Source organism: Anastrepha ludens, chromosome 2 (genome assembly GCF_028408465.1).
Source record: "Anastrepha ludens isolate Willacy chromosome 2, idAnaLude1.1, whole genome shotgun sequence".
NCBI classification, from domain to species: Eukaryota; Metazoa; Arthropoda; class Insecta; order Diptera; family Tephritidae; genus Anastrepha; species Anastrepha ludens.
In genome coordinates this window covers 72519302-72547067 of record NC_071498.1, presented here as the reverse complement: position 1 = coordinate 72547067, position 27766 = coordinate 72519302, and positions in this window count along the sequence as shown.

Genomic DNA, 27766 nt, shown 5'->3' with positions numbered 1-27766 from the left:
GGAACTCCCTTGGGGGGTTCCCCATACAATCATTTCAATGATGGTGATATACCATTTTTGGTCTTTACATGAGAAAAGAAACTAAAAAGTTCGACCCAAATTGGGGGACATCAGATTTTAGAGGTATGGTTCCTTCGGCAAAGTTTCTTAGTTTGATCCCTAGAATATGATTTTCACAGAGCAATGTGCGATTTTTTTCCCTCCCCACAAATCGACCCGGCCTAATGTATATGCATATATTTGTGTGTTTATGTATGTATGTGTATGTTATAGCTTGTATGATATTGATGGGACACTGTTACTATTCCTTTTCCTAGTTGTTTTCACTCCTTTTTGTTTGTACGCTTTGTTGTTTCCTGTAACTGTATTTCCACATGTTTTTTCCTTTTTCGGTATTTTGCCTGTTGCCAATGTTTATTATATTTTACTGTTTTTTAGCAACAACACACCTAACAATGTTGCTTCAGTTCTTTTGTTGTTGGTTTCGTTTTTTGTTTTTTGTGTTGCTGCTTCTGCTTCAATGTGTGTTATTGTTTTGCCTCTTGGCGTTGTTTGTGCTGTTGCAAAAGTAACAAATGTTGCATATAAAAAGCTTTTTAACTCGACACGCATCATACACACATACTTACATACCCGAGCACACGTAACACATCACGTATGATTGTCACATATACTTATACATATATGGCTGTGTGTAATCAGTAGTTACCGGTCTTGACTTTGTCTCTTTGGCTGCATGGTAAGTGTGTTTTTATGCGCATGTAAAACATTTACTAAAACTGAATTAGCGTTTAAATGATTCTCTCAAGTGATAGCATGGGGTTACAAAGTCACAGGCTTTTAATACGTTTACAGGCACAGAAGCTTGGGCAAAGGTATTTCTTTTAGAGTACTTATAAATTCACTGGATGTGTGTGTGTTGTTGCTTTTGAGCATTCCACATGTAGCTCATGTAGCGTTGAAAATATGTGTCGTGGTTTATGAAGATTTCAGAAAAAGTATTTGGATTCGTATCCAAAATGAAAAGAAAATTTGTGAGGAAAAAATAGTTTAAAAATAGCTCCAACTCGATTAATTTTTCTTATGAAACATGTAGCCACAGAAAAGGATTTTTTTCAAATAGCGGTCGGCTCTCGGCAGGCAATGGCAAATCTCCGAGAGGATTTCTGTCATGAATATGCCTCCCATAAAAAAACTATCTGCCGTTCGAAGCCAGTATGGAACTGTACGCACAACAAAAATTGGCAGAGGAGCTGTTGACAGCTGTTGACAGATAATTAGAAACGACACTTATTTCAAAATAAATTTTTCTTTTAAACACGTATTTTCATAACTTTTTGCCAATTTTATTTAAACATATGATAAACTTAAACTTAAACAATTTAATCGCAAGTCTTTATTAAATATATATATTTTTTTTTAAAGCATGTGAAATGCACGATTTGGATAGGGCAACTAATTAGAAAGAGTAATGTATTATCAGATCAACATAAAGATTATGTTAGTATTTGGTTCCATATCCCTTTGCTTCAACACTGCCTCACATCGATTGCGCATTGATGTAATGAGATTCTGACAGCGCGCCACAGGTATTGCTTGCCATGACGTTTTTACTTCGGCAAAAAGGACATCCATATTTGGGATATTTTTGGCACTCACGGCCTTTTTAACGTCACCCCAGAGATGCTCTATTGGGTTTAAGTCCGGACTGGATGATGGCCATTCCAAAACATTGATGGAATTTTCGTCGAAAAACTGTTTCGTCAACTTTGCCGTGTGCTTTGGATCATTATCCTGTTGAAACTTCCATATAACAGGCAAATTTTCCTCAGCCCACGGCAACATTACATTTTTGAGTATATCGACGTATTTCTCCTTATTTAAAATTCCATCAATCCTATGGATTGCGCCAACACCATTCCACCAGAAACATCCCCACACCATGATTGAGCCTCCACAATGCTTCACTACCCGTGAAACGTAGCGAGGATTGAATTCTTGGTTGATTGGCCGTCGAACATACTTTCTACCATCTGGGCTTATGCGATTTATCTTGGTTTCATCGCTCCAAACGATATATTTCCATTGATTTGGAGTCCATGACCAATGGGATCTCGCAAAGACTACTCGACGTCTCCTTTGTGTCTTGGTTAGAAGGGGCTTCTTGCGAGCTGCTCTGCCATGCAGTCCAGATTCGACCAGACGCCGAGCTATTGTCCTCTTGGATATTTCGAAATTATATTGATCCTGAATTTCCCGTTGGATGTCAGTGGAAGTCTTTTTTGGGTCTCTTTTGCAGATGATTACTATCTTGCGGTCAATTTCTGCTGAAGTTTTTCGGGGCCTTTTCTTACGTGGAACATTGTCAACAGTCTTAAAAAGTTGGATATGCTTTAAGGCGTTAAAAACCATTTTTTTGAGCATTTGACTTGCTTAGAAATTTCACTGTACGACTTTCCAGCTTTACGAAGGTCAAAAATGGGCTGCGCAGGGCAGGTGTACAGCTGCTGCTTTTTCCCATTACACATCTTGAAGACGAATATTTTAGTTGCTAAGTCGATTATATTACTATTAAAATAACACAACTTGCCGAATATGCTTCCATTGAACAACTGTTTCTAATTACTCGTCTCAGTTTATTTACCTTGAACTAAGTAACCCATGCACTGCGTTGGATAATATTAACGGTACTTCAATTGCACAACTACAAAACTAGGCGCATTGGGTAGTAAATAGAGTAACAAAAGCAATGCAAATGATTTTAAGAGAAAAAATAACCGTAAATTTAAACAGTTTAATATTATGCTCATCAAGCGTTTATCAAAAGAGAGCGTTTCTAATTAGCTGACAACAGCTGTATATCTGCGTGACTCGAATTGCTCGGACGAAAATGTTTCGACAATTCGTATGGCATCTTCGGTTTCTACAGATAACTCTCAGCGAAAGTGTTCAAGTAACCCATAGAACGAAAATGACTTTCTAGCCTGTGCATTTCTCAAAGAAAAATTTAACATTTCACACATTTTTTTTTCTAATGTGCCAGTTTTGTAATATTCGCTGTGTTTGCCCAGTTCGCTGTTCGGTTTATGATATGAGACTAGTTTATTGAAACATCATTTGAAGAGAGATACCCACAAAATACTTTATATTGATATGTGGATATAAGAATGAAACTAGAATTATAAACACACTTTTTGACGAGGCTGTAAAAGCCAGAACAACAAGTATTGGGTACACAAAACGCCTATATTTGAGCTTATAACATTCTTAATTGATTTATTTTACTTTCCAATGCTACCACCATCACTTCATGCCGATGCTTATTTCTTATAGTTATCAATTGAACGTGGCTTTTGCTTTTGTATATGAGATGGAATCTCTGGGACTTGTCAAGGCTAAACAACCCAATTTAAATATTCTAACAATTGCTCGTAAGGAATATTTCACGTGAATGGCCCACATGGAATACGGTGATCATTTTTCGTTGACCATATCTGTCTAACAGGCACAATTGTTTGTTACATAGGGAATAAAAAATGTGTATTCAAAAAATGTCTTTTGATTTTTTGCTCCACCACTAGAAAAAAAATGTACTTCAAAATGTTCCACTTACTGGGTAAATACAATAAATATCACTCAAATCATCCGAAACTCCAAAGCAACGGTATCTTGAGACGACATATGATATTGTAATGCAGACGGTTTCATATGCAGTTTTTAGTGATTAAATACAAAAGTCATTATTTTTGTGTTCACTTTGTACAGTTTTTGAAGTGAAACTTCTTTAGCGGCGGTTTGATATTTGACCGTGAATGGAGAGTGGATTGGAAAAAATGTAACGTTTAGAGATTTCGTTACGCGAGAGAGAAGAAAAGATACAACGTAGAGAGAAGGAGAAAGAGAGCTATACATTTTTTATACCTTGACAACAACAAAACGATTAACGCTAAACGATCACATTTACCATTAGTTTGTGCTTGTGCGACGACCATTCACAAGTCTCAGGGAAGCACGCGTTCTGAAGTTGTTTACGAATATGATAAAAAACATTCGCAATCATTAGTTTACGTTGCTTTATCACGAGTCACTTGTATTGAAGGCTTGTGGATTATAACGAACGGAAATGATTTTAGATTCTGCCATGGTCGACGAGCATCAGTCAGTATGTCTCATTTACAAGATGAATTCCGGAGACTATCGTTAAATAGACTGGAAACTGTGGATAAACAAATAATCGATTTCATGACTCAGAGAAGAGGGCTATCAGAGAAGAGGGCTATCTGCCTACGAGCACATTCCGCAGATTTAACAGACTCTGTCATCCGCAAATCGAGTATAGTACTTTTGTCCGAAACTTGGTTAAACGATAACGAGGATATTAGTATACCAAACTGCAATTGCGCCATCAAATATAAGCGACTAAATGTTAGAGCTGCCGGTGTGGCAATCTACCACAATCAAGATGATAGCGTAAATATCGTCACACCAAACATGGAAATGACTGCAAGGGAGTCTCAGTCATATTCATCAACAGTCACACCAGTTGGCGATGTTTGCATTGCAGAATGTCAAACGCTGAATGGAAAAACTATTGCCATAGCCGCCATCTATATCTCACCGAACCAAAATCTTGATGACATAATATATTTCATTCACCGCTCACTACTGGTTTACAGCCACGCAGGTACAAATGCACTTGGAAGAGGCGAAGACAAAATTCCATTGATTTTCGGGGGAGATTTGAACGTAAATTTCGGATCCAATGATTCTTTGCCGTTGATTCAATTTCTTCGAGAAACATTCGGTTTGCAGATAAACAATAACCCTAAAGAATCAACAACAAAATCCGGAACTACACTATATGCAATTTTCACACGTTATCTAGAAAATATTGAATCACGTACATATATTTCATATTTCAGCTATCACAAACCAATTATATCAGTATTACCAATTGAACCACCAACAGATGATAGCATAATGCATATATAGTTAATAAACTCGAATTTTTGTTACACAAATTTTATACTGTTTTATTTATTTTGAAATTATCCCTGTCTCCTTCTCTTCCTCTCTCTCTCTCCCTCTCTCTCTCTCTCTCTTATTCACACTCATTCACACACAGAAGTTTCATTTCTACCACGTGTACGATGCTGCGCATGATTTTTTTAATATTTTAAGTTTGATATTCCCAAAGCAGATGTATTTACTTTTTCTGCACTTAAATAGAGAAATAGCTAAGCTTTATTTTATAATTTTACGTCATAGTTCATAATTTGTTTCAAGGTGAATACATTTTAAGGGGTTATATGCTTTCTGTTGGACTAAAAAATCGAAAATTTTTTTATGGCATATTCTAAAAGTACATCGTCTTAAAAATATAAATTCAAAAAATCATAAAGATCGGAGCACTAGAACGAAAGTTGCAGACCGTGGAAGCGCGCAAATTATCCATAAATGAAGTGCACGCAAAACTTTAGACGCGATTATCTCGAAGTGGTGTTTCTTGAAAATTTCCGTCGCGGTGATCACTATTTATCAAAAACTAGTTGACCGATTTGCATAAAATTTTTTTTCATTATTCGAAGTTACAACCTCGTGAATCTGAACGGTTCGCTTTTTATAAATATTTGCATAGTTCGCAGGAATTATTCTTTTTTTAATTTTTCATTCTTTTTTTAATACTAAGGAATGGATCTAGAGGAGAGTATTTAATACTTTATTATTATTAGAAGGCCATAACGCACTGCGACCAGAGCTGATCTATTGTGAAAGGCCTATTTTTGTAACCCTAGATTTTTGGGCTTTTTAAAAATTTTAGCACAATTTTGGGTTTGTTGTTCCAAAGATTGTATGGAGATACTACGATACCACTAAGGTGATGAAGTCTCTGTCTGCCCAACGCAGGTCATTCACAAAGCACATGTTCTGAGCTCTCTATGTCCATTTCGCAAAAGCGGCAGATATTGGTCTCAGATAGACCAATATTATTTAGATGATACCTCAGGCTGCAGTGACCTGTAAGATATCCTGTTAAAAGACGCAGATCTACTCTGCTTAGTGAGAGAAGTTTGTCAGATATCCCTTTGTTGGGACTTAGGCATAGTTTGGCTTGACGCTGACCAGCACAGTTTAGCCAGTGTGCAGCAAATTTACTATACTTTAAGACTATTTACTACTTTAACTTAAATTTCCATGCTTTTCGAAAGGACACAAGCGAAAAATGCGATTTACTGAAGGGATATATCGGAGCCTACAATAATGAGAAAGAGAAATTACATCTTACAGAAAGTCGTTCATTTACAAAATACTGAATAAGCTAGGAACTGTCTTGCAGAGCAGCAGAAAAAAGCAAAGGAAAATTCTAGGAATTATTATGTGTTATCATTTGACACAAAACACTTCCGTATCCTAAACTTTCCTTTCGTTAACATATTATAGTATAAACAAAATACGTACGTATACAATTTCCATAATGACAATGTCAAGGTGAATATATGGGATGAAACGACAACTTAAAGAGGGCCACATGAAGTAGCATTTTATTGCAAAATTACTCAAAAACAATAAATAGACTACTGTGCTGCTTGTTCCGCCCAAAATCGTAGCATTAAAGCAGCACTGACATGGATAAAAATTGCCCTGTCATCAAATCGCAATATTGAAACAATAGACTACAAATATTTGGAAACGGATTATTCCTTACCACCGAATGGCCGTGATTTTGGCTTGATAGAAATGAAAATAAAAAACAAATTACATTTGCCTAATAAATACTGTGCGTATACCGAGATAGCCAAGTTAGCTGAATATATTTTGTAGTATGTTAGTTAATTGTTAATTTGATTAGGTTAGGATAGTTTTGCAGACGCGTGTAAGTTTCTTACACGAAGAAGGCCCAACCCGGCTGAACTGGGTTTAGATGAGGTACTATAATGAGTACAGAGCACAAAAGACCATGAGGTCATTTTCATTAATTCATTTATTCAAGTAAGAAGACTGGCATAGTCACACATGTTAGAATGATTTGAATACAGAATTCTTCTTCATCCCTAGAACGCATCTGACTAAGCTTATATTGTTCCAAACAGAGAGGAAAGACTCCCTCTGTTAGCCCTTTCAAGACGTATGCCGCTATTTAGCATCGCTCTTTCTTAGCTTTAAATGGGAATATCATACTTGGCTAGAAACTTATCGATTGTCTTTACGGAGAGTTCCTTTCATTGTCAGTGATTTTTTGACGTGATAACGTCTCATAATTCGATTTAGCCGGCTGCACGCACGAAAAAATGTGTCGTTATCTTGCTCAATCGTCGTTATCTTGCTCATTCGTCGTTATCTTGCTCATGCGTCGTTACCTTGCTTGAACTGCAAGCGAGAGCGCGGAACGAACGACAAAGAGCACAATCGGCCCGCGCGTTCGGCAACGTGCGACATCTGGCTCTCTCCTACTTGAGTGAGCATATATATGTATGTATATGCGCATATGTACATATATAAATTCACGTATTTGTATTTGCATATGCCTTCTTCCTGTGTGCATGGTAATGAACCATTTCTCTGTTGAGAATAGGACGATGATAGGAAAAGTAGGAAATGAAAGGGGGTTTTTCGAGTGTAAAGTGTCTTGAAAAAGGCAAATCGATGATGTTGCCTCTTAGTGTTGTTGACTTATTACCGTCTGATGCACAATCGAAATTGAGCATACTAAAAAAGTAAGGTGAATTTGGTTGTAAAATGAAAAATCTTTATTTATTCTTGTAAATCAATTTCATCCCCTTCAAAATAATCCCCTCTCGATGAAATACACTTATGCCAATTGCTTCACGTAAACGACGCATAACGCTCAAATAACATTCCTTATTAACAGTTTGGCCAGGTGGAAGGAATTCATAGTGCACCACACCACGAAAATCGAAAAAAACTGTCATCATGACCTTTATTTTTGAACGACTTTGACGTGCTTTTTTCGGTCTTTCAAAATGGTTTTCACAGATCCTTCTGATATTCCGATCATATCAGTAAGGCCTTTAACAGTCAACCGTCGATTTTTGAGCACTAACTCCTTCACTTTATTGACGTGTTGGTCATCTGTTGACGTCGATGGTCGTCCTGAGCGCTCCAAGTCATCAACACGTTCTCGACCCTCTTTGAAGTCTTTGTACCACTTATAAACATTTTTCTGCGACATGGTCGAATCACCAAATGCCTTCTGCATGCTAAACGTTTCCGCAGCCGAAATTTCATTCCGCAAACAAAATTTGATGGCACTTCTCTGCCCAATCAAATCAGACATTATAAAAATCGAAAAATTCACTCTTGGTCGTTTGGTAAACACAAGCGTAAATATATTACTTATAATGACATTCGCATGAAAGTTGGCCCAGATGTTATTAACAGTGCTGCCAACTCATGAAAAAAATAACTAGAGCGAAATTTTAATCCCGCGAAGTTTGACAAATAAATTCACCTTACTTTTTGCCCACAGTAGTATCTTTCATGAATTTGATAAATGTTTCGTAATTTTTCACGTTTGTGTAAATGTGACTTGACCTATTCCATTGCGATTCCATTTACCTCCTCCTCTATATCCATGCAAAATATCTATCAAACAAATAAAATGAAAATTTTGTTTTGAAAATTGCAACCATTACATCAGTATTTTCTTATGACGTTGTCACGTTAAACTATCGTCAGTAAACCGACTTTACAGACAACCTCTTTTTTCTGGAAAATTTAATATACGATTTCTCCTTTAATCGCTACGACTTGCTCCTTTCGTTTGGTATCTTTGTGGAAAGTTTAAGATTTAATTTAGTTAATTTTGGTTTACTCGTAGTATGAACCATATTTTGATAAAAAAATAAAAATAAAAATAAAAATAAAGAATAACTAAAATATAAATAAATGGTTAAAGTTTTAAATATGTGGGACTGCTATTTTGTTAGCTGCTACTGTAAACTAAACGTATTCATCCATTAGTAAACATTTTGCATTTATCCACCATCAAATAGCCAATTTGTGATTTAACTGATATAACTTTTGCACTAAACTGCAATCCTCAACTCTTCACCACAACTCCAGCCACTTTAGGCTGCGCTGCTTCATTCGAAGCATAATTCAAAGGAGTTACTCTCAACGCTAGCTGCAAGAGTACGTATGTGCCTGATGTTTGCATGTATATGTAACTGCGAGCAGAACACTTAAATTGCCACCAAGCATCGCTGACCGGCACTTAAAAGCTAACTGCATAACTAACTGCTCAACTAGATACCCGCATTGCTCTGCCCCTCAGCCAGCCTTGTCATTGCTTAGTCATCTTGTTGCCTTTTTGTAGAACTATAACTTCATTATGTACTGTCACTGGATTTGTTGCTGGCCTATTAGTTTATTCAGCATGACTTTCTGCACTACTGTGCACTGCTGCATTGGCCAACTTCAGAGTGTATTCTTCCCTGTAACTCTGCAACTCATTTTATTATACTTTGCTTTACTTTTTCTTTTTATTTCTTTGTAGACTTTAAGTGTTGCAGTGTTTTTATAATTCTTGTGGCATTTTACTGCCCATGCCACATACATACATATACGTATAAATATGTGCGTACACACAGCTGCAGCAACAACATATGTAAATTGTATGTGTTGGCAACTTTGCTTGTCGTTTCTGGTCAAATGTTTGTAAATACCTTCATTTATTTAATCTTATTGGTTGAGGTAGAAATTCGCTATACAGGAAAATTTCAAGCTATAAAGGCATGACTTACAGGGGGGAAACAGTTTTATTGGAAAACTACATTTTGAAGCTGTAGATGACTGGATGGACAAAATTGGAGAAAAAAGGAAGTATTTAACAATTTTATTTTTCTGTTTCACAAAATTCACTGTCAATTTAAATTTCAATTCAATAATTCATTTAATTCAAAAATTTCAATTCCAATTTAACTTCCTCTAACATAGTTTTTTGCATTTTTATTTCTTCACAACCTTATAACTATTCTATGATTACAATGTTTTTTTTTGGAGTTCTTAAAGTAAACCGGAATCGAATTAAAAGAAAAAAAAAATCATTTTTTTATAATAACAAGAAAAGAAATAAAGTGAATTTAACATAGAAAAGAAGAAGAATCTAATACAATTTACAGCATGATATTCCAGCAACAACTATATAGCGGGAAGGCCTTCTAAGCGTCGTTGGACTGCTATATCGACACCCAAAAATATGTAAGTGCATTTGCTAATATTCTGTATTCTTTTTTATAGCACCAGCTCCGTTTTGTAAGAATAGATTCGGAGGCCGTAACAGGCAGCCCAGCGACTGAGTACATCTCATCTTCCCCCATGACTGAGGGAACGGGTCCGATACCATTAGGGCCATGGCATCGGCGTGTGCTAATACCTTAACCCCACCCTTATTTAGCATTATCAGAATTTTGTCAATAGCAACTAGCCAAGGTAGGGGCGAAAGGACACCACCCTACGGCGTCCCCCTGTGCACGAATATAACCTATAGTAGTGGGGACAATACGCAACCCCGCCGGACCCCTAGTACTCATTGGAATCCCATTCTTGCATCTCCTTAATTCATGCCAATCCTCTGATGAATTCAAGCAGTCCTCCAACGAAACTTTACATATACTGCCCAGTTGTTTTAACCACCCTGAAATCTAAAACGCATTCTCCGAAGAACGGACCACATAAGACCCAAGACTTTACTTTATCCTCATTTCTACAGAAATTAGCATAACTGGTCAGTGCACCGGTTTTACTCCCATGATGATTCGTATATTCATTTTTAAGAGACTCAGTAAGTTCAGGTTTCTTAAGGCGTTTAGTGTTAGGTAAAATTATCTATCTCCAAATGTGTCCAGATTGGACCATTCACTTTTAATAGCTATTCTAGTGTCATCTTCAGCTTGCCAAAATCGGAGACTCAATAAGTTTCAAATGTTTGGACTCGCCAACTCCCTTTCTTCGCCCACTCTTTATTTTCCCCCATTTTCCGACACTCTAGTATATAAACCGATGTGATCCACCAATCTCACTAGTTAGTCTGGAAGTATGTTTAAGAGCTGTTGCGAAACAAATCACATTCCATTGTCCATTTTTGAATTATATTTGAATATTGAAATCCCATCAGTATTTAAAACTATGAAATCAGATTCCAAGTCACTACAATTGGTTAACTGAACTTCGAAGATTTGATCAAAGTCAGACCTTGGAGGGTCTGATATTCACAGTTCCTCTAAGCTGTTTATGGTAAAGGCACAACCTATAGCCGTTACTCGCAGCCTGTTCGTTAGATGATCTAAGTTACCAGGTTGTACTGTACAAATTACGAGTATTAGGAGTCCAGCTTTTCGACATTTATTCGGTGTAATCCTCGTACAGCTCGGTCTATGCTCTTGATATTCCCTGTCACCAAAACTTGGAGTATCATAAATCTTCCGTAGAATCTTTCTCTGTGATTATGAATTGTCTTAATGATATTTATGAAGTAATCCAAGTCTTTAGTACTCCAAAGTTATAACTTCCAATAGAGACGTGGTCGCGTTGACTGCTTAATGAAAGTAGATAGTTGACTGGAGAAGGTAAAATATCGGTGAGGTATCTAACGGGTGATATTTTAGCTATTATCTTTTTAAACAGTTGTTTAAACAGCTGACGCACGTTTCGTGTTTTGTTTCACTGTCAAACATCTTCAGTTTGGTCTATAATTTAACCACTAATCGTCTTACAAAAGAACAACGCTTGCAAATCAATGCATTTTATTATAAAAATGCGTGTTCTGTTAAGAAAGTTTATCGCGCGAGTTATGTGGAATGGCCCCGCCCCCACACATAAAATTATAAAAAAGAAAACAACCATATTTTAATAGAATTTATGATTGTAAAATGAGTATTAATGAAAAAGAAAACAATCATATTCCAATAGAAATTTATGATTGTAAAATGAACCTTAGGAATGCCACTCAGCACTTTAGAGTTAGAAATATAAATATACATATGTATGTATATGCTTAAGTGTAATCCGTTCATTGCATATACGAATGACGTATGACGTGAAGTCATACGTATATGCAGATAACAAACATACTGGTGTCAACACTCAAGTATGCAAAACATACTTGAGTGAAATAAGAGGACACAGTAAAACAATTGCAACTATGCTGCAAGACTAAACAAAAAGTAGACTATTTGAATGGTGCTGAGTAGCATCACAAACACACATATTTACAATCTAAATATGTATATTCTGAGACTATATTTAAGACCTAAAGATTTAAGAAAAGGCAGTTGTGGCTGAACCGCGAGGGCGACTGGCAATAGTCGCAGAAACTCCTGTACTCAAAAATAATAATAAAAGTTTCTTTAAACATCATCAAGAGTATTATTCATTAGAGGAAGGATTAAAAAAGGGTGTTGGCCGCAACTCAAGGTTTCTCAAACAGGCAGAAACCATAACTGGCGCAGTCGGTAACTGGCACCACCCCATTCGGCTACGAAGGAAGGCATTTAATAATTACACATAAAAATGTAAAACTGCACTGTAAATGAAATAGCAGTGAAAGAAGCAGCAGCAACAGATATCTCGATCCAAGAGTCTCTAATCGCGCTGTCATCGAAGAGGTCACTTATTTCCTTGATCGCTATCAAACGCAAAGGCAACTACAGCAGCAACATCAGCAGCAACACAACAGCAGCAAAATAACAGCAGCAGAATAACCATTTCAACAAGTACCAGTGAGCACTCCGGAAACATCAACCAAACCACAGCAAATAAGTGAAGACCAAGCAGAGCAGAGATCCTGAAAATTTTGATCCATCCATTGACGAAAGGAGTCTATGTAAGTAGCTAGTTATACATATATTTTCTAACATTTTGCGAAAAGTTATGATACTTGAAAACGACAGTGAAAAAAAAAAAAAAAGATTTTTTTTTTTTGTGAAAAATTGTTAATGTAAAGAGAAAATATGAAACATAGAAGAAATACGAAGTAAAAAGAAAAAAAAAAAAAATATAGAAAATGTGTCAAATTGGAAAGAACCCCAGTGCAGGGAAAAAATAGAGCAAGCGTACTTAATGCTTGGGCACGCTAAATCAATTAAGAAATTTTCTCGAAGCAAGTAAGCAAAAACTAATAATCATACGTTATGAAGTTATTAGCCTAAGAGCTCAATTAAGAAATTTTCTCGAAGCAAGTAAGCAAAACTAATAATCAGGCATGTGACGTATGCCAGTTCGGTAAAAGCAAATCAATAATAATAACAAAAATTGAATTATAAAATATATATTTTTTCTACTCCTTTGTTGATTCGAAAAGTAAATGGCCCAAAATATGGAGGCTTGTTTAGTAGCGATAACGCAACTATTGCAGCAAAATGCTATATATCAAAGAACCACCTTAAGACAAAAGGTGGAGAAAGACTTAAAATATCTACATCCTTTTGAAGGCAACACAAAGAAGTTGCCCTATTTTATTCAAACAATTGATAGGATTTTGGGGGACTACCCAGAGCAACAGGACCTAGTGTATAGAGTAGTTTTCGATCTTAAGATATCAGGATCAGCAAAAAATTTTCTTTCTCTGACCCCACCAGAAAATTGGGAGGAGTGTAAAACAAAGTTAAAGCAACATTTTCGGTCAACTAAAGACCAAATGTCGATAACGAACGACATTACACATTTAAAAATAGGGAGTATAAGTGAACTTAATAAAAAAGCTAGGGATATAATTGATAATATCACCGAATTTAGTGTTTTAAGTGAAAATGGTGATGCGATGAAGGAGATATTCACGGGAATGCTCATTCAAAGAATAAAACAATTGGCGGCAGGTACGTTTGCTTGCACCATAAGAAACATAGTGTCATGGCCGCAGATGTCGGCTTGTATATACAATTTTATTGGCTTGGATGCTGGAAACCTGAATCCAATGCTCATATCCAAAAATATAAACAGACAGTCTGGAAATTTTAATCCTCGCCCTGTTTATAATAATAATAATATTAGACAGAATGCCAATTTTAGGCATAATAACGGCAACAATTCGCAAGCCAATAATTCAGGCAGGTATAGCAGCCGTTCGCAAAATAGCGCTGCTCAAAACAATTACCGTGCACCCAATTTTTCACGACAAAATAATAGACAAAGTAATTCGCAACAGGTAAATGGCCGTCCTGTATATGAACAAGGCCAATATTATAGGCAAGGTAGCCAACAATTAAACAATCGACCACAAAACACTCCAAATAGACTTAATACATCTCAGCAAACAAGGCGTTCAAATGGGCCTCAACCCATGGACGTCGATGCTGCGAGTCAAGGGGAGGCTGTAAACATAAACGAAGAGTTTTTTACAAACTAGCCTCGGGTGGTCAAAATAAAATTCTAATAACATTGACGTTATTCAATAAAAATTTTTTAACTTTGCTGGATCCAGGATCTACAATTAGTATTATGAAGAAGAAAACTTTCGATGAATATAATTTACCGGTTATTAAAGGAAATAACATAATAGTGAGTACCTTAAATGGTAATATTAAGGGCACAAATGAAAGAGTTAGTTCTCCGTGCCCATCAGAATTTCAATATGTTGCCAATGGTAGAATAAAGTGGGTGAAGATGGATTTTGATAAACCATACGATTTGTTGTTGGGAAATGACTTTATATTTAAAAATGTCAAGGTTATTGATATAGAAAAGGAGGAAATTGAACTCCTTAATGGTGTAAAAATACCATTCCTCTCAAAGACGATCCAAGAGCAGGTTTATGCATTGGAGTCTGGGAAATTGCAAAATATTCAACTTGATCATCTAAAATCAGATGAACGTAAAGGAGTTGAAAAATTGCTAAAAAAATATGAAAAATTAATTTTTAAAGATGGGGACACACTGACTAAAACAAAATCAGTGGTCCATGAAGTAAAGACAGTCACAAACCAACAAATAAATTCAAAAATTTATAGGTTACCTCCGAAACATGAAGAGAAGGCGGTCAGGCAAATTAAAGAATTGGAAAAGCAGGGTATAATTCAAAAAAGCAGGAGTAGGTATAGCTCTCCTATTATAATAGTTCCGAAAAAGAAAAATAAATCAAGAAATAAAAAGTTTCGTTTAGTGGTTGATTATCGTAGGCTTAATCAAATAACCATTGACGATAAGTATCCCTTGCCAAATATTCATGGAATCTTAGACAAGTTGGGCAAAGCACAGTACTTTAGCCCTATTGATCTTGCAAAAGGTTACCAAATTTTAATGGCATCTAAGGATATAAATGAAAATAATGATAAAGAATCGAATTTTGAAATTTCCGATACGATACATTCCGCAAAGGAAGAGTTATTGGAACATTTGGCTATAAAAGAAGAGATTGTCAATAAATATAAGACACAAATTATAATAACATATAGCCCTGAAGCTGAAATTAAGATATCGCATGGTAGGAAAATAATCGAGGTTGACCCACTGAATAGTGAAAACATATTAAGAACTATATTTGAAAGGCACATTAGGAAAGGTAAGGTAGGAATATTTTCTGAAGTTGAAGAGCAAGATTATCATAGAATTCAACTGTTGTTGATGTCCATGTTCTCCTGTAATAGCAAACTGGAATTCATAAAATGTACAAAAGAGCAACAGAGATATCGCAGGAAGAAGAACTGCATAGACAAATCTCTTTGTATCACAGTAAGGAGTCGATGCACAGTGGCATTGCAGAAACATTTAATACATTGAAAGACAAAATATTTTATCCGAAATTCAGGGAGCATATTCAGTTAATAATAAATAACTGTGAAAAATGCCAACAAATAAAATATGATAGAAAACCTATAAAACCTAAGTTCAATTTGACAGAAACCCCTACGGATAAAAACGAAATTATCCATATTGATATATTTCATTTCAACAAACATTCGTTTGTTACGACAATAGATAAATTGACCAAATTTGCAGCAGCATATATAATAACTGATAGGAATTGGAGGTCAAAGAAAACTATATTGCTAGAACAGTTCGCAAAATTCGGAAAACCGAAGAAAGTAATAATGGATAATGAGTTTAGAGCAGAACAATTGATACAATATTTAAATACCGAAAATATTGAGGTCCATTTAACAAAACCCAATAATCACACTGGTAACGCAGACATTGAGAGACTTCACTCAACCCTGTTGGAGAAATTAACAGGAATTGATGATACAAGTCTTTCAACGGAAATGAGGATGCAGATCGTTATAGCAAACTATAATGATCGATATCACTCAACCATCAAATGTTCTCCAAGGTTCGCCAAAGATAGCATTTGCCCATCCATATTACAAGATAGAATTAATTTGACAAAAAGAAAAATAATAGCAAAACATAATAGCAATAGAGAAGAGTATACAGAATACAGAGAATCAGGACCCATAAAAAATTACAAAAGAGTAAGACATAAGGACCAACCATATTTCCGAATTAATCCGTTGCAAAACGTCCATCCGTCTAATATAAAAAGACCACAAAAATTTGCGAACATACCTAATTTGGACACAGAATATAATTACAATGATGATAGGTTTAGTATCATAGTCCATAATGGAGATACTGGTTAATTTTTTTAGAAGTACAGAAAAAAAATGACCATAATATTATTGAAACAGTTAATAAGCAAATAGCAATAAATAATCATTTTAATGATAGTATAGATTTGATTAGAAAAACAATAAATGAAGATAGGGAGGAAATAAAGGAATTTGTAAAAAGTATGAATGAACAGAACAAAAATTTTTACGAGCACATCCTATTTAATAATTTGATAAATAAATTGAGATATTTGGAAAGTAGGGTCAATGATATACAGCACAATATTGCTGCGGCTAAATACAATATGGTCCATCCAGGAATTCTAACTAAGGAAGAAATTGATCACTTCCAAATAGATTTTTACAAATTGAAAATGGCAAAAATGGGAGTATTAGCATATAAAAATCAATCACTTGTAATAGCAATAAAGATACCAAGAAGTTATGTTATAACTGATCTAAAGATGATCACTCCATTACCGAACAGAAATAAATTACAAATAAAAACAGAAAATGAGTATTTAATTACAATTAATGAAATAAATCTAAGTTATAAGAAAGACATTGCCTTGAAAGATCTAAAACGAAGTAGAAATTGTATATTTGAAAATGATTGTTCTTTTGAAATAAATAATAAAACTAAAATATTAAACATTGATGACGATACGATATTGATCGTCAATGCATACGAAACAATCTTAAAACAAAATTGTGACAATAGAAATATCGTATTAAAAAATAATTTCCTGATTACGTTTACACATTGTAAAATCGAATTAAATAATGAAATGTTTGAAAATAATAAAGTGGAATTTGCAGAAAAATTCCACTACCCAGTAAAAATGTTAAACCAAAGTTACGAACAGGAATTAAAGTTTAAAATGATTGAAGAAAAAAATATGGAAAACATTAAAGAAATTAAAGAATTAAAATACCATAAAAATGTTTCATATGGTATGAATGTAACAGTAGCAATATGTTTATTGCTCTTATTGATTATAATAATTGTATATTGGAAAAGGAAGAATATAAAAGTAAAAATTGTTAATAAAAAGAATTATAATGAAGGGGGAATTATGTTAATGGAAACTAACCCCAAACAAAATGTACTTATTAATGAAAGAACTCAGGAGAGTTCTAACTCTAACGGTGGGGGAGTTATGTGGAATGGCCCCGCTCCCACACATAAAATTATAAAAAAGAAAACAACCATATTTTAATAGAATTTATGATTGTAAAATGAGTATTAATGAAAAAGAAAACAATCATATTCCAATAGAAATTTATGATTGTAAAATGAACCTTAGGAATGCCACTCAGCACTTTAGAGTTAGAAATATAAATATACATATGTATGTATATGCTTAAGTGTAATCCGTTCATTGCATATACGAATGACGTATGACGTGAAGTCATACGTATATGCAGATAACAAACATACTGGTGTCAACACTCAAGTATGCAAAACATACTTGAGTGAAATAAGAGGACACAGTAAAACAATTGCAACTATGCTGCAAGACTAAACAAAAAGTAGACTATTTGAATGGTGCTGAGTAGCATCACAAACACACATATTTACAATCTAAATATGTATATTCTGAGACTATATTTAAGACCTAAAGATTTAAGAAAAGGCAGTTGTGGCTGAACCGCGAGGGCGACTGGCAATAGTCGCAGAAACTCCTGTACTCAAAAATAATAATAAAAGTTTCTTTAAACATCATCAAGAGTATTATTCATTAGAGGAAGGATTAAAAAAGGGTGTTGGCCGCAACTCAAGGTTTCTCAAACAGGCAGAAACCATAACTCGCGCTTCTTCCATTTTATGGTCAGTTTAATCGACCCACTGAAGCGGCTATTGTGACTAAATTTAGAACCAAATTTACATTATTTGACATCAAACCCCCCTCACGTTTACGTAGAGTGCGAACTGAAGAAAATATCGCAGCTGTATCGGTCAGGGTTAATGATGACCATCAATTATCGATTCGTCGCCGTTCGCTGCAATTGGCCTCTGTTACTCAACAACGTGGAAAATTTTGAATTGAAGCCGAACGACCTACCGCAACGCAGACTTTTTGGTGAATGCGCTCTTGGAAGCTCATTATTGGATCAATGGCTACGTAAATAAGCAGAATTGTCGATTTTGGAGTGAAGATCAGCCAGAAGAATTGCAATAGCTACCAATGTATCCAGAAAAGGTCTCAGTTTGGTGCGGTTTATGGGCTGGAGGTATCATTGGACCGTACTTCTTCAAAGATGCTGCGAATCGTAACGTAACTGTGAACGGTGAGCGCTCCCGTGAAATGATATCCAACTTTTTTTTGCCCAAAATGCAAGAGCTTGACTTGCATGACATGTAGTTTCAGCAAGACGGTGCCACATGCCACACAGCACGCGTAACAATGGGCTTGTTGAGAGGTGAGTTCGGTGAACATTTTTTTTCACGTTCGGGACCTGTCAATTGGCCACCCAGATCGTGCGATATAACGCCTTTAGATTATTGTGGGGCTATGTTAAAGCTCATGCCTATTCAGACAAGCCTGCTTCAATTAACGCATTGGAAGACAACACTAAAGCATTTATGTGTGAGATACCGGCCGAAACATTGGAAAGAGTATGCCAAAATTGGACTAAGCGGATGGACCATTTGAAGCGCAGTCGCGGTCAACATTTGCATGAAACAATCTTCAAACATTAAATTATTTATATGGACTGTTTTATCGATTTACAATAAATAAAAATTTGATGAATTTTTCTGAATTTCACGTGTGTTTTTTTTTTGAAAAACTCTCCTATAGCTCTTAAAAAATCATACTTTATCTGTGGCCTATGGTGTCAATATCTTATTCATTAACATCGCTCTTAGTAAATGAAATTATGGCTCATCAGTCGTGAATATTTCTGGCAATGAACTGACGAATTCGGTCTCTCTGAGACCATCTCTTAGCCCAGCCAGTTCTAATCTGCCTTGATTGCCTTTTAAGCTATTTCCTAAAATCAAATTACAGTCTAATGTACAAATCGCAGCCTGAATTGCTATGAAAAGTTTAATATAAATTTACTTCACTTCAACTGCATCAAATCAAAGTCATTGCGCTTTGCTGGTTGTTTTCACTTACACTCTGCGTTATCTTTTGCTTTTCCATTTATCACATTTACAAAATAATTCACTAATCCTCTTTCCTACTCAATGCGCTTTATCTCTGAGATTGTGTATTTTACGCTAAGTTGCATTTAATGTTATTAAAAACTTTTGCATATTTTCAGGCGCTCGAAATGAATCTATGCTAACTGTTTCACATTGCTGGCTTTGGTCTTGCCATTTTTTAACCTTTTTCCCTAATGCTAGTTTCGCTTATCGTTGATTCAACTTCTCTCTTCACCTCTGCTAATACAATTGTCCTTACCCTGTCTATACCTCTTGCCACTCAACACTTTATGGTTCGCCCTTCATCTACGGCCATTTTAATTACCGCATAGTTTTTAGTTATCAATTCACACAGCCATTATATGCCTTATCTCTTTCAGTCTCGCTCTCACTCTTTCGCTCGCCTTCTCTTTGCTCCTGTAATTGTTCTAAAATGTTTAAGATTTCTTGCCTTTGTACTGATTCGCATCTACTATTTTGATTTCATTTCTTCCTTCCGCGTGCCCCTTGTGTGCATTAATGGTACCATTTTCTAGCCGCCTTTTGGTTCGTCGGCGCGTTTCTAATTCTATTTTCTCTTGTTTTGTGGACTTTCATTTGTTTGGTTGTTCTTATGTCCTGTTAATGTAACTGTTAATTATTATCGTCATCACAGATTTCATCATAGAGTGCATTGTGAACAAGGTGAAGTCCAAACCAAACAAGACTGCGCTAAAATAGAAACGACAGGAGCTTTGTTCTGATACCTTTTAGTTTATTTATTCAAAACAGTCTCCCTTTGGCTTCAATGCACTGTTTTTCGTGATCTAAAACTTTTCGAAAGAGTGTTTCAGGTCATTGGCCGGAATGTCCTGCATGATGTTTTTACAAGCCTTTTGGATAACCTATACGGGCGCAAAACGTTTTCCTTTCATGGTAAAATATAATATTCCGAATGGGTAGAAGTCACAAGGAGCAATATCAGGCGAATACGGTGAGTGAATAACGGTTAAAATGCGATTTATAGTCAAAAAATCAGTCACAAGAGTGGATCGATGAGATGGTGCATTATCATGCAATAAACGCCAGCTTCCTCCTTCGCGGTATTCAGGGCGTTTCAAAACACTAAGATAGAAAATTGCATTGACGGTTTGGCCCGGTGGCACGAACTCCTTGTGGACAATTCCCTTGGAATCATAAAAACATATGAGCATCAACTTGATTTTAGACTTCTCTAAACCCTATATTTTGGGTGGTGACTTCTCTGGGGCTTCCATCCGGCACTTTGACGCTTAGTTACACACATTTCATTGCCAGTTACAATGTTGTAAAGGAAGTTCTCGTCTTTTCTGGCCTCTTTAATGAAGTCATTCGAATGTTGAATTCTGAGCAATTTTTGGTTAATTTGGCGGAATGAAACGTGCACAGACCTTTTGTAGGCCCAAATGATCAGTTAAAATACGATAAATCGATGTTCTGGAAATATTCAACTCCGATTCCATGAATTTCAACGATGATTTAGGTTCATTTTTAATAAATTTACGAACAATTTCGATTTAGTTTTCGGTGATTACTGATTTTGGTAGGCCCGTATGTTCATTGTCATTTATATCCTCACAACCATCCCTGAAACGTGGTTTACACGTGAAACATGAACTTAGCACGATATAGATAACCATCACCATAAACTTTTTTCATCAATTTAAATGTTTCGATAAACGTTTTACCGATTTTAAAACAAAATTTGATATTAGCTCTTTGTTCGAAACTCATTTTTGTACCGATGACACAAACTTACTGACACTTTAGGCGCAATGACTTCGCTTCCACTGATAGGGATGTAACTTCCAACGCACTTTAAACATCATTTAAACGCACATCATTAAAAAGATGGCGACATCAAAAACATTTTGACGACACCAGACTTGTTTATTGTGGACAACATCTTGTATATTGCATTTGTTGGTGTAACAACTATTAAGCGGAAAATGTCGTTGTCACCTCTGAAGATGAAGTCGCGCCTCATAAAGGTGGCGTACAGGTAATAAAGGAACTGTAATTACTGGTTAATTTCGGATTTCCAAAAGTCTTTCAAATCTTGGGAACAACATTGGAATCATTCCGAAAAGTAAAGGCATAAAAAGAACTCATTTTGTAATTATTTTGTGTGTTGATGATTTCAGACATCCTTTAAAAAAATACTCGATTTCCACCCCGCGGATTAGAATTTGCCCGAGATAAAGTATGCCTGTCGTAAGAGGCGACTAAAAAGCACACCTCAGCCTGTTATTTAGGAGTTAACTCAACAATAACATGCTGAGCGAAACAGAAACCGTTTGGTGACGATGGGAACACTGTCGTCACTGGAGCGTCCAACCACCTGACAGTGCAACAGAATATGCTCATGGTCTGAGATCTGATAATTTTACATTTGCTTGTCGTGCTTGTACGTCATTCCGCATTTGGGTCTGTCGACCGATTCAAGGCGGCCCAGGCAAGGTCGGTTGTAACAAGTGCCTTACCGCGGTATGCCGGCTCTGTCGCGGCGAACCATTTCCTTCCTAGCGTACTCGTAATGCTCTGTGGCTCACCGACTCGGCAAGTCCGATTCGTAGGAGATCTTGCCGGTGAATGAGCCAACCGTGAGCTTTTTCTGAAGGGATCTATTTCCTCCGAGGGAAGCATATTTTGTTTTTCCTTAATGTTTTGTTCATTAGTTTCGTTTGTTTTTTTTTGTTTTTCTTCTTTAATTGTTCCATGTTTTATTTTGTGGGTCCCCATTCAGAACCGTTATCTTTACTCGTATGCGTGGTTACCTATTTGATCCCACGGTTATTTATGTAAACACGGAGGCCATGCGTCTCTTGAAGATCGGTATTAGTCAGGATTAAATCAACTGAGCCTACGCGGCCAACTTAATGACAACGAATAGGGAGCGTTTTCTAAGTCCTGCCAGGGTTTTAACGGGACTTGGCATTAGCATGAAAGCCCTTTCTGCAGATTGTCACACCTGCATACTCAGGTAACAGAGTACTAATCTCACCAGCTCAAAGCGGAGATATCAAAAGTGGGTTTCCAGGATACCATTAAGTTAAAATCTTACTGGGCTCGGTTCTAACATGATAAAATAGAGTTGTGCCAGGTTTTGTTATTAGTTGCATATATTATGGTGTCCTACATATGTACCTTATTTAGGTAACAGTTTTGTCAATTGCTACTTCTTCTACTTTTCCTACTGGGTTGTAGTGCACGATTTCTACTCGGTAACACTTAATCGTATGTAAATATGTACGTATGGGTGTATCAACCAATAAAAAGGGTTCAATTTTCTATTGGGTTCTCATGATGTTTAAGAGCGAGCATAGCGATTTTAACATATCATGACGCTATCAGCCTGCATAGGTTGAGTACAACTTCAGTGGCTTCACTGGTATACATGCTTCGCTATGTACGTATATGAAGACGCTCAAGTATTAGGCAGCCGCAGAAGAAAACCAAGAACAACTGCACTCGCGGCCAATGCGACCAGATGTTAAAAAAAAGTAAAGCTAAATAAAACTGAGTGAATTATTGAACTAATTTTTAAAAAATATATATTTTACAAAATTATAAATGTTACATTTTAATTAGAACAGGCTAGAAAAATGTCATGAATGAAGAACTAAAACTCCGAGACTAAATAACAAACAAAAAAATGCTAAATCAAGTTACGAAAATGGTAATCTGGCCATACCGGTGCTAAAACGACGTAGCTCATTGCCAAATTCACTAAGTGCAAAGTAACGGGACCACGATAGGCGCCATCTTATTATTCTTTCCATCATGATATGTATGTATATGGACGCGAACAAGGAAGAACAGCGTTGACCTAATCGTGAGGAATTGACATTACCAACATAACACTGACTACACAGTAACAGCAATAGTAACATTGACCGCTCACTAAGAACAAAAAATTACATTGAGGCAAACAATAGCATATTTTGCCACTGCCAGGGTCAACGAGAGGAGTGAATTTAGGAATAAAAGTGACAGCTGTTTTGCCGTCTGCATGCATTGGTATCACCAGAGCATATAAAACTTGCCCCAGTGCTACCCTGCACGTAGTTCCCATCGATTTTTACGTTATCTCCATCGCAGTTCAACGTGCAATCAGGTTAAAGGAGATTGGCCTCTGGAGGCAATCTTTCAAGGGACATGGTAGCATTTTCGGGCAGTTAACACCGTATTTCTTCGAACTTCGAACAAATCTCTTTATCCGCAAACCAGAGTTTGAGGGTCATGCTAGGGCAATCTTTCCAAATAGGTAGGGTTGAGCCGAGGGGAATATCTGTACCGAAGCTTGCATCCCTGTCTTTACTGACGGCTACCAGATGGAATCGGGAGTCGGAGCAGGGGTTTTATCTAACTCAGCCAATTCATCTATCTCCTTCAAACTACCGAATACTGCTAGTGTTTTTCAAGTAGAAGTCTTTGCTATCCTACAGGCATGCAAAATGCGTAGGGAACGATTAAGAATCTGACGACGCCATGGTGCAGAACGAAATTAGTAAACTCCTGCAAGGAGAGGATCAAATCTCTTGGGTGTGCAGGTAACATTTCTCTGATCTGGGTTCCAGGACATAGGAACATAGATGGAAATGAAATTGCTGATGAGCTTGCCCGAAGGGGACTTAATTGGCCTAAGAGACCTCTTACCCGGGCATCGGCATCCCTCAGACAGTTGTTAAAGGGAAACTGCACAAATTATTTCTCAGGAAAGCGCAGAAAAGTGGTATTTCGAAAACCCTTTGACCCAGTACAATATACGAAGGACGCAGAAAGTCCTTTGGACTCCTCGCCATTCAATTTCCAAACTGATAGCTGTGTTTACCGGTCACTGGACGATCGGCATACACGCGGAAAAGCTAGGGTTAGCATTTAACCCCCATTGCAGAAGCTGTGAGGACCTTTCAGAGAAGGAAACTGTTGAGCACTTTCTCTATAAATTTCCGGGTTTGGCAGCTAGACGGTTAAGATCAGTGGGTGCTCCTTTCTTCGACAGCCTGGGGCAGTGCACCAACCTAAATCCCATCAATATTCCCCATTATATCAACAGCTCTGACTGGCTGGAGATATCTGCCTGTTAGAGGTCTCATAATGGTATCAAAACGGCGCTTTAGTGGTACTAGAGGAGTGCCAAACTGGCACTTTAACCATTTCACCTACCTACCTACCATCAGAATCAGTAAAAGTTCAACTCGTATGTTTTGTGGAAATGTACCTAAATGGCAACCAGTCCCAATATAAAAAATATTACTGTAATCAAGTTAATTGCCTTCGAAAATGAAATAATAATAAGAAATATTGACACACATTTTCTGATTTTTTTATGAATTTCTCCAAACCTTTCTTTTCAACAATCTATATTTATCATTTTTATTCCATTCCATTGAGTGCTAATTCCCGTTTTTTTCGAAAATTCAAGCATATTACAGTTACTAGCAAATACCCGGCATGCTCTGCTCTGGTGGTAAGGCAAAGTATTACCGAAAAAGTAGTGAGCAACACAATAATGAATCAGTGAGCAGCCTTTCTTCATTTTTCAAAACCTTCCTACTTTTTCCGGGTTACCCCGTTTAGTGGAGTTCTCAACACAGAAAACACAAAAGCTAGTTTTTGAAAAAAAAAGTATTTAATTTGTTAAATTTTAATAGTAAAAGGAACTTATTGATAAATTTGATTAATACAGTAAAACAGGACTCTAATCGGTATAACCATTTTCGATTTTTAGCAGCTCGTATAGTATTTTGATGATTTTTTAATAGATTTTGTCTTATAAACACACCTATTTGAAATTATTGAAGAATCAGAATACAAGAGGCCTTGTGAAATTTGGAGCTATCTGTGTATAGTTATTGATGTATATGCATACAAATTTTTGACTCTCTTTTATTGCATGCAGATATATTAAACAATTTTTTCTCATTTCACAACTCTGAGCTGCTTTCTCTGTTAAACTGGAAATGAAATGATATATTTGAGTTTTAATAATAAAGATGGAAAAGCATGATAAAGACGTTGGAAAGTATTGAGTATATAAAAAATGTTTATAAAAAGAAAGAAAAGTGGAATAAACGCATTTCTCTGCCTCACAATACTCCTCTACCTATGCAGCTGACGACGACCCGTGGGTGCACAACCATTTCCAATCCACAAAATTACCGACCACAAATGCAGCCCAAGCTTTTATTTACTTGCATTTACCCTAGATTTATGCATTTAAGCAAAGCGAAAAGAAAACTTAGAAAAATTACTAAACTTAGTCAAAGCAGATGAGTAAGAAAACGCGTCATAAAAGAAATATAAAATATACAGCTGCATTTTGCAATATTCAATGGCAAAAGTTTATCTGGCAGTAAAACATAAAGAAAAAAACAAATAAACTGGGAAAATAAATAAAAATAAGCGGCAAATTAAGTTTAACCAGACACCAGCTGAACGCATGGCGGCTTTAAAAAGTTCGAAACGAGCAAACTCAGATAAGGTGCGTGCTTGCAGCGGTAGAGCATAGCTTTGGAATTTGTAGGTTTTGAAAAATTTGGTTTCAGTAATTTGCAATTTCATAGTATAATAAAATGTGACGCTTTTTTTCTGTGATATTCAGAAGCTACTCGAATACAAAAATGGACCGAAAATATTTCATGCGCACAGTCACTTAAATCCTCATATTGCTCTCGAAAGTTTTACACTCAGCCGCAGAATTTTTTTGCTCAACGCGACAGCAACACGAAATCCACTGAAAAGTTTAAGCTTTTGAACCACCAGCTACTCAACCCGGTTGAAACATGCAGGTGCAATGTTCCTTAGTATTTAGAAAAATGTGTGGGCATCTGTGACGCTCGCTTGTGGATGCTACTAAACTGTATGTGTATTTATTATGCGCGCTTAACCTACATTTAGAAAACGTGAAAATTGAATTTGCAAATTCTGAGGTTTGTAATTAATTTAATCAATGTGTACCAAGCTATTGAAAAGTTTTGAAAAAAAAAAACGAGGACGAGAAAAACAAGGAGAACGAGCAGGTGAGCAATTCTGCGCACAGGCTAGTAAAGAAACGAATAGAGTAAAGGTATGCAAAAGATAGTTTTTTAGATTTTGCCATTTTGTATCCAAAAATCGGCAACTTTTGGGTTACGACGATGCTCGCTTTATCAGCGGGGTCACTTTGCAGTTAAAATAATATACGAGTTTGTGTGCGCAACTTTAATAGTTTTTTGAGTAGCTTCAAAACAACTCACGCGCTTCTATGCAAGGCCTACTCCTCCTATTGTGATGTGCGTCTTGATGTTGTTACACAAATGGAGATAGGCCTCTCCACTCCTCGCTTCGCCGCTATGTATAAGAATGTAGTTGATTTTTTCCACCTAGAGAGACTTAGCTGCTGTTAAGAGTTCTGTGAGTCACTAGTACTAACTCAGAGTGGTGTTGTTGTTCTAACAGCATAAAACATTATCCGAAAATTGTTGGGTAATGTTGCTGAACTGACAGTCCTTGGCCAGGTTCAAATACAGATCGTTTCGGTAACAACCAACTGCCGAGGAAACGAACTCAAACTGCTGATAGGCTACCGGTGCTGTCAGTGATTCAGACATGTGTAAGTCAATTAGACGCCAAGAATGGAATTGAAGCACCCTCATCTGCTGCTTTATATTGCATATTGCATATTTTACCTACGTACCCAGGCAAGCCCCTTCAGGCTGGTGTTGGCTGCATAGATATGGTGTGAAAATGTTGTTATTTGGTAGTATTCTTGATCGAAGGATTCCCCCATCGCTAACTCTGTATACTAAGACTTTTTCAAAGTAGCTATAAATGGTCCACAGATGGTACTCCACCATATTTGGATTTCAGATCACAGAGATATGCAGTATAACTATACCATGACGCACTTGCAAAGCTGGTTGGTCTAAATGGATGGTATAAAATGCACTAACCTGGACAATATGTGAGCTCGAAATCTGTAACTGTGGCGCAATTCGTGTTTGGGAAGACAAAATTTCCAGGAATACGGTGGTTACAGAGCAAA